At 34.1% G+C, this 8,732-nt stretch overlaps 1 non-coding gene across 1 annotated transcript; it reads right to left on the minus strand.

Annotated features, from left to right (window-relative positions):
- Positions 1-630: 630 nt before the first annotated feature.
- LOC112505070 lies at positions 631-737 on the minus strand. The gene has a single exon (XR_003068319.1). It is a non-coding gene; the product is annotated as a small nucleolar RNA R71 (small nucleolar RNA).
- Positions 738-8,732: the final 7,995 nt, after the last annotated feature.

The following is an 8,732-nucleotide window of genomic DNA, read 5'->3' on the forward strand; positions in this document are numbered from 1 at the left end:
TAAATTATGGGCAAGCTATAAATTAAGATAAACTTGAAATCCAGTTGTCGATTTGTCATCTCCAGCTGTCTTTCATGGGATGATGATTCAACCTTATCTTTATATCTTCATCGTATGCCTCTGGTTGAGTTGCTGAAGAAAACTCTTAAGTGTTGTTAACCAGAGGGGTGATGAATATGTTCTTTCCATCGCATCTCTGGTTGTTCATCGACCCTCTAGTTCTTCTCCAGACTTGGTCAATTCTACTTTAATGTCTTCATCGGTCTTCTGGTTCTTCATCACTTATTGTTCTTCATTACTTTTACACTTATAAATTATGGGTTCTAACACTATTGATAGTGACCACTTTGAATTTAAGCCCATTAGGTTTCACATGTTACAAACAAATGGTCAATATGTTGGATTACCATATGAGGATCCTCATTTGCATCTTAGATCTTTTATGGAAGTCACTGACTCTTTTCATCTTAATGGAATTTATGATTCAGCCTTAAGGCTGAAGCTATTTCCTATTTCATTAAGAGATAGAACCAAAGTGTGGTACAATTCTTTGCAACACGACTCGTTCACCACATTGAATAAGATGACTGAGAAGTATTTAAAAAGTATTTTCCCCCAACTAGGAGTGCCAAGTTCAGAAATGAAATTTATCTCTTTAGATAAATGAATGATGAAGCAGTTCTTGATGCTTGGGAAAGGTACAAGGAATTACTATGAAAATTCCCACATAATGGCATACCCTACTGCATACAGCTAGAAATATTTTACAATGATCTTGTTACCACTGCTAAACAAATGTTAGATGCTACTTCAGGTAGAGCCTTTACTTCCAGTACCTATAATGATGGTTTTGATATTTTGGAGAAAATTTCTAACAACAATGGTCACTAGGCAGATCCTAGAGCCATAGTACCCAGAAATACAGTAGGCATTCAAGAAATAGATCCTTATACTGCTCTTACAGCACAGCTAATAGCCATGACCAGCTTGTTGAAAAACTTAGTGGTCCCTGCTGGTAATATTGGTACCACTGTAGTTGTTTCTGAAGCTTTGCCTGTCCAATGTGTATACTGTAGTGAAGTTCATACTTTTGACCAATGCAGCCTTAACTCTAAATTTGTGAACTTTGTGCACAACAAATCTGCCTAATTTTCAAACACCTACAACTCCAGTTGCAAAAACCATCCTAATTTCTCTTGGAACAGTCCATGTCCGAACACCTACAACTCCAGTTGCAAAAACCATCCTAATTTCTCTTGAAACAGTCCATGTTTGAATCCACCAGTTGTAAAAGAGCAAAGACAAGGCGATTCATCCAATTATTTGGAAGCATTCTTAAAAGGTTTTATAAATCAGACCAACTCAGCTATGAATCATCAAAATGCTAACATTAGGACTTTGGAAACACAGATTAGTCAAATAGCACTAGAGTTGAGAAATAGGCCTGTTGGAACTTTACCTAGTGATTATGAGATCCCTAAGATACTGACCAAAGAGCATGTGAATGTTATGACCTTAAGAAGTCGAAAATATCTAGTAGAAATTCTACAAAAAAACCATTGAAGAAACAGAACCAAATGATACAGCAGTATCATGTATTGGTGTAGCAATCCCTCCTGTTGTTTCTAAACCTACAGAAAACCATGGATCTACACCCATGCCAAGTAGATCTAATTTCCTATTGGTTTTTTCTAAAGAAACAGAACCAACAACCAAAAAGCCAAGTCCTGATAGTGTGGTCAAAGTTCCACTACCCAAAGACCATGTCGATACACCACCATCCAAACTAGTAGATAATACCCCTACTGTGCCTGCTGTCCAAAATCCTAAGAAACCAGTGATTAGCCCAGTTCCACCTTATGTTCCATACCTAGAAAGGTTAAGAAACTAGAAGGAGGAAATTAAGTCCAAAAAGTTCTTGGATGTATTCAAACAAATACACATCAATATTCCATTCGTGGAGGCAATTGAGACTATGCCCAGCTATGCCAAATTTCTGAAAGATATCTTGAGTAAAAAAAAAGAAATTGATTGAATATGAGACTATGACCCTTACTAAAGGATGTAGTGCCCTCTTGTTAAAGAAACTTCCCCCAAGCTTAAAGACCCTGGAAGTTTAAGAATTCCTTGTTCAATAGGTGGGAAGCATGTTTGTAAAGCCCTGTGTGATTTAGGTGCTAGCATCAATCTTATGCCCATATATGTGTTTGATACTTTAGGGATAAAAGAGGCTAGGCCAACTGTTATAATCAGGTTTCAGAAGACCTGGGTTAAGGTAACTCCTATGTGAATATTTTGTGCAATACATGATGGCATGCATGTTATTTAATTAATTGCATGAATAACATGCATATACATGACAACATGCATGATATGGAGATTATGTGCAGACATGTGGAAACATGATGATATGCTTACATGGGTATGACTCTAAGACTATGTGGGAAGATGATTAAGTTATATGTGCATTTGATAATATGCATACGTGAATCATCAATATTTTAATAAGTAAGTGGGTAGCCTTCGTGGTTAAGAAAAGAATGAGTTTTAAAATAATAAACCCACCACCCTTCAAAGGGGTTTATATTAATAAAACTCACCGCCTTTGTTAAAATATATAAAGGTGGTATAAAGATAAGGCTTATCTTATCATTCCTTGTGTGAGTGTGGCGGTGGAGGTTGTTCTTGAAAAGTTATTGCAGTAAAACATCTTGGAGATTCTGTGTTTGTTTGAAGAAATTGTTGAGGGTTCGAAACTGCAATCTGTACACTTAAGGTGAGGTTTTGATACTAAATCCTTTACATAATGTTAGTAAACTATTGAATTTTGATAATTGGATATTTGAGAAAAGATTGATGAAACTGTTTTCTAACAGTTTATAAAGATATGTTTATGATCTTGGATTTGGAAACTGTTTTGGAAAGATAAAGAAGGTTTGGCTTCTTGAAAACGGTTTGTGGATGATATCCTATTTTAAGAATTTAATGGAGATTTTGAGTTGGAAATGAGATTTGAAAGAACTGGTTGTTCTTGAGTTTCAATGTTTTAAAAAAAACTTTTTTGATACCATTATTGGTTAAAAACTATAGAGGTTATTTCTTCAAGACGGTTGTGACTTCGGTCTGTCTTCGTTAGGGATTAATTTATAAATTTTGTGAATAAAACTATGGACGTTGTTTCTTCAAGACGTTTGTGACTTCGGTCTGTCTTCGTTTAAAACTAATCCATAGATTTTGATGAGAAAATAAGGGTGGCATATCAAGTAGAGGTGTACCACGGGATAAAGGTGGCATATCAAGGAGAGGTGTACCTTTGGTAAAAAAGGTGGCGTATCAAGGAGAGGTGTTCCTTTTGATATAAGGATGGCATTTGTGTGTGGAATTATTATAGCTCTTGTTATTATGTCTTGGAAGATTACAATAGATTTGAGTTCTTACTTCTTTGTGTTAGGACTGAAAATCAGTGTTAAATTGTATTCATCTTGAAAGTTAATTTTGTCTATAATTGTAAAAGTCATCGTGTTTGACTTTCTTGTTAGTTTGACTTTGACTTTGAAGGGTTAATACTTTGACCCTATAAATAGTTTTACTTTGTGTAATTTTGATAAAAGAATTCAATTGTAAAATCATTATATGTAATAGAGGTTTGACCAGATTTTGGAGCATTGACTTTTCCTCTCATCTCTGTCAGATGTTCTTAAAGTTCAAATCTTAGATTCTACCACAGATTGTTAATGAAATCTTGAAGATTGATCTTAAGGGAATATCAATTGGTATCAAAGCAAGTTGTGCAAGAAATCAATGTGATGAAATCATAATTTTTGTAGATATTTCTGGAATTTCTTCTACTGTTCATCCTTTCTTCGAAGAATTCTTAAAAAATTTCAAGACTTTGATCCAAAAAATTTCAAATTTTTTGAGTTTTGATGTTAAAAAAATGATCAGTGTGTGCGTATTTGCTTTGTGAATCTATGCTATTCACAAACATTTGTGTTCTGATCATTGGTTTTCGAGATTTGTTAAAATTTGTGGATTTTAAAGTTTTTGTGTTCTTGAAAAAGTTCTTCAAAAAGTCAGTTTTTGATCTATTTTTGGATGAAAAAGTAGAAAATTTTGTGTTTTTGGTTATTGTTGCTCGGATTATGAAATTTGGTTTGACTAAAGCTTGTTAAATCGCTCATCTTGAACTTGTAAATTGCTCATGGGTTTGATTTACTTTTGTCCGATTTAGGTAAATCCAGCTAGTTTAGATTTAGCCAAAATTTCAAGGTAGTAACCAGATATCTAAATCGCCTAGCTTGATCGTATTGTTAAATCGCTCAAAAGCTGGAATTTGGCTTAACCGAATTTCAATTCATCGCTCATCTAGTTAGTCAACTTAGATTACATCGCTCAAGAGTTCAACCGGATTAGGACTTAGTTTATTTTTTGATGCTCAAAATCACTTAATGGATTGACCGGACTTGAGGTAAATCACTTATAGGCTTGAGCGGATTTAAGTCTAAATCGCATATAGGTGTGTCCGGATTAAAGGTCATTGCTCACTAGGTTTGTCCAGACATCATCCTCGCACAACTCTTGGTCGCGACTTAGTTTTTCTCGCATCCATAACCCGGACACTGCCTTGTCCGTATTGCACCATCTTCGATCATTCTCGTGTCTGGTTTAGCCCATCCTCGACCATACCATTGTCCGGACTTCGTGGTTCTCGGTCATAGGCTTGACTGATTTTGTCCTTAGCCATTTTTAACCTTGTGTCACCCGGATACCTTTCTCGATTTAAGGACTTAGTCAATTTTTTTCAACTTTTCATCTGGATTTGTTAAATTTTGAGGAATTTACTGTTTTTGAGAAATTTGGACTGTTTTGTATTGTTTTTGAACTGTTTAAGAATCTTCGAACTGTTTTCCGTCGCGTAAACTATTTTTCATCAGTTTTAAATTGTTTTTGACTGTTTGTAACAGTTTTTAACTGTTTTCAACAGTTTTGACTGGTTTTACCGATTTTTGACAGTTTTTCGCTGTTTTTCTGATTTCTCATCAGTTTTTGTGCTTTTATGTTATTTGTTTTTGAGCTTATCGATTGATTTTGATTTCTTTATTTGATTTCATCGCATTTGATCCTCTGATCAAACTGATTTTTAAAATGGTTGTTTCGTTTGAGAAGAAGAATATGGAATTGAGAGATAGAATTTCAGAGTTGGAAAAGAGTGTAAAGGACTACAATGATAAATATTTAAATACGTTTGATGAGAATTATGCAGATAAAGAAATTTATTAAGGATCTGCAAAGAGAAAATAAAACTTTGAGAGAAAATCCTGAGAAAGTTTTATCAGTTAAGGTTAGTGAATCTGAGAGAGCTTTGGACACACTAAGAAAAGAGTGTGAAGTAGAATTAAAAACTTGGAGTAAATCTAACAAATATCTATTTGACAAACTCCAAAAAGTCCAGAGTGAACTTAATGCTGAGAGAACATCTCCAAGGAATTATAATGAGACTGAGAGTGAGACTGATAGGAGAGAGTTAAAGAAGTTATTGAATTTAGAGAAGGAAAAACTTCATGAGGCTGAGAAAAGTTTGAATTTTGAGAGAGTTGAATTTGAGAAAGAGAAGAAGAGATTTTTTGAAGAAGAGAAAATATTTGGTGTTGAACGTGTATCTTATGAAAATAAGATAAACTCTCGAGCTGAATGTCAAAATGCTGTTAATGCAAATCTCAGATTTTGAGCAGTTGATTATCTTGGAACGAGCCAAGATAGATAAAGAAAAGATTGATATCAAAGAAGAATGTCTGAGTCAGAATCATAAATTGTCTTACAGCATTGCTCTAAAGTAGAAGGCTTTAGATGAAGAAAAGAAGCAATTTGTGCTTGAAAAGAGAAATTCCACAAAGAAATATGTAGCTATTGCTAAAGAGCTTGCTCAAAAGAAAAAGTGGCTCGACATCGCTTCTGAGAATGAGAAGAGCAGCTTAGATGAAGAGAGAAGAGAGTTTAATAATCATAAAAAAGAAATTTGAAATGCTTAAGAAGGAGTTAGAAGGTAAACTCCTGGATACTTCAAGAAAATTGTCTGATCTGAAGACAGAACTTGAAACTGAATTGAATGTGATAACTGGATCTTGGTTATCACCCGAGGTAATAAATACGTGATTATCTGATTAAATGATTACATGATAGCATGATAAAATTTGTTTTATTTGATCATGCTAGTATGTGGAAATTATGTGCATAATATAGATGCATGTAAGTGATCATATATATATGTAGAAATTATGTCTATATATATATATAAATATACATACATGCATGATATGTGAGTGCATGGTGTGAGGGTGTATGCATGTGACCGACTTTCCTGTTAAGGAAAGGTATAAAAGGAGGTTGAAGCYTCCATTCTCTTCTTCTTGCCTATTCTGAATTTAGTGTGCGATTTAGAAGGAAGTGGTGTCCGGATTGTTTCTTGATTGGAATCTAAGATTTTCATGTATCTGATTTCAAAAGGTTTTTCAAGGTGAGTGATTTTTAAACCTTTTTACATAAAACTTGTTACTGGTTTTATTTGAATGTTGTTTATTAGTGGAAAGAAATCAGTTATATTGTTCAAGGTTTTATCCGGACAAAGGATGACTGGATTAAGTCTAAATCGGACAAGGGTTGGGCGATTAAGCCTTAAAACAATCAAGCGTTAAGCGGTTTAATTTTAAACCGGCCAAGTATTGATCGAGTTATGAATGATGAGAATGGTCAACATTTTTAATGGAGAAGTATGAATACGACCATGTGGTGACCAGATAGTTTTAAATCGGTCAAACTTTGGACGATATGTTGTCCAGACTTGTTGTCCGGACTTGTTATCCGGACAAAAATATGGAATTTTATTCTAAGTGTTAAATCAGACAAGCCTCGGGTGATGAGTTGTCCGGATTTGGTAAACTGTCCAAGACTTGACCGGAGATGAAGTTCGGCCAAGTCTATGCTGACCGGATTTGTTTTATGCCTTGTGCCCGATTGATGAAAATTATTATTTTATCATCAAATGGAAATTTGATATAAATGATTTTGGATTAATAATAATTCCATTGGTTGCGGTCTATTTGAAATTGTTTTGTGAAAAGTTTTAATGAAGAGATAAGGGWGGCATATCAAGGAGAGGTGTATCATGGGATAAKGGTGACATRTCAAGGAGAGGTGTACCAAGGGATAAGGGTRGCATAKCAAGGAGAGGTGTACATTTGATACATGGGTGGCATTTGTATGTGTGTTGTATGATATAACTCTTTCTATTATATCCCTTAAGACTATCATGGTCTGGAATCTTTATTTCTTTCTGATTTAAAGATTTAGGTCAAGGTTCTTATTGGAAGTTATAGTCTAGATATTATTGAGGAGAAAACATCAGATTTGGCCTGAAACTTTATACACACCTTGTTTGATTAGAAAAGGTTTAAAAGTGGCATTATATGAAACCTGATTGGTTCAAAGATATGTGAATTGACCTGCTGAATGCTTAGCTTGAAAAGTGGGAAGAATATGGTATTATGTTCGTATTTGTTCTTATATTTGTTATATATATATATATATATATATATATATATATATATAAAGGGTTGTTTTCCATAAAGATTTTGGTGATTTTCACCCTGCAATAACATAAAAGGGTAACTTTCTAGACCTTTCGGTCTAACCCTTGTTTTGTGATTTTAACTATGTGTTGCAGGAGGTGCGGACGGTAAGGGAAAGGGGAAAATGTAATATTTTCCTATATGCATTTCTGCTTGAAGATCTGTCTTTGATGTACAGTTTTGACTGATTAGTACAAGATATGTATTTGAATTTTTGGACCTTGTATTTGGTTATGATATATTCTTGTACTATGGGACCTAATTATTATATAAACATGTATTTCTTTTATATGAAATATGTGTTACATGCAATGTATGTTATGGGGTGTTACAGAAAGTGGTATCAGAGTCTGAGTTTAAGGGATTTAGGTATTTAACAGCATGATACCTAGACTTAAACTGTTTTTATTGCATGTTAAGGGTCCCGGACATAGTTAGCTCCATTGGAAATAAATATGATGGGTTGAAAGAACAGTGTGTAAGGTCAATTTTAGTTACATATGGCTAGTGTAATTATGAATTTACTGGTACACATCTGAACTTGAATACTTCATTATATTTGGAAATGTGAATACGTGATTATTAACACTAAAATCTGCAGATTTCTTGTCACATCCCGCTAAAGGGAAACACGAGATGTAACAGGCAAGCGAATCACAGCAACAATTAATAAATAACACTATTTAAWTTTTTTTTTAAATAAAATGAGTTCAATATCATAACCAAATTTTTGACAACTACTTCTTTTACAAAAGCCTCCATTGCGAACTTAATCAGTTTTCCACAAGTGTGCTCCCCAAAATACTTCATTTTCTTACTTGTTACCTGAAAAGCATGGAACATTAAACGAGTCAACTACAAATAGTTGGTGAGCTCACGGGTTTTTACATGCATAAAACAATTTAATGCACAAACCAAATATTTGCAAACTTATGCGAATCTTTTGCACTTAATAAATGTAAATTTTTCACGATGTAAAAAACTTGAGACGCTACTGAGCTTACCTGACCAACTTGCCCCATTATTTTACGAACGACCAAAAGTAGCTCGTACACTTACTTAGGTCCCACAGTTCGTAGATGTACTAATTCAGCGGTGGTCCAAATT

This window comes from Cynara cardunculus, unplaced genomic scaffold (genome assembly GCF_001531365.2).
Source record: "Cynara cardunculus var. scolymus isolate 2C unplaced genomic scaffold, CcrdV1 Un_Scaffold_8201, whole genome shotgun sequence".
Taxonomy (NCBI): domain Eukaryota; kingdom Viridiplantae; phylum Streptophyta; class Magnoliopsida; order Asterales; family Asteraceae; genus Cynara; species Cynara cardunculus.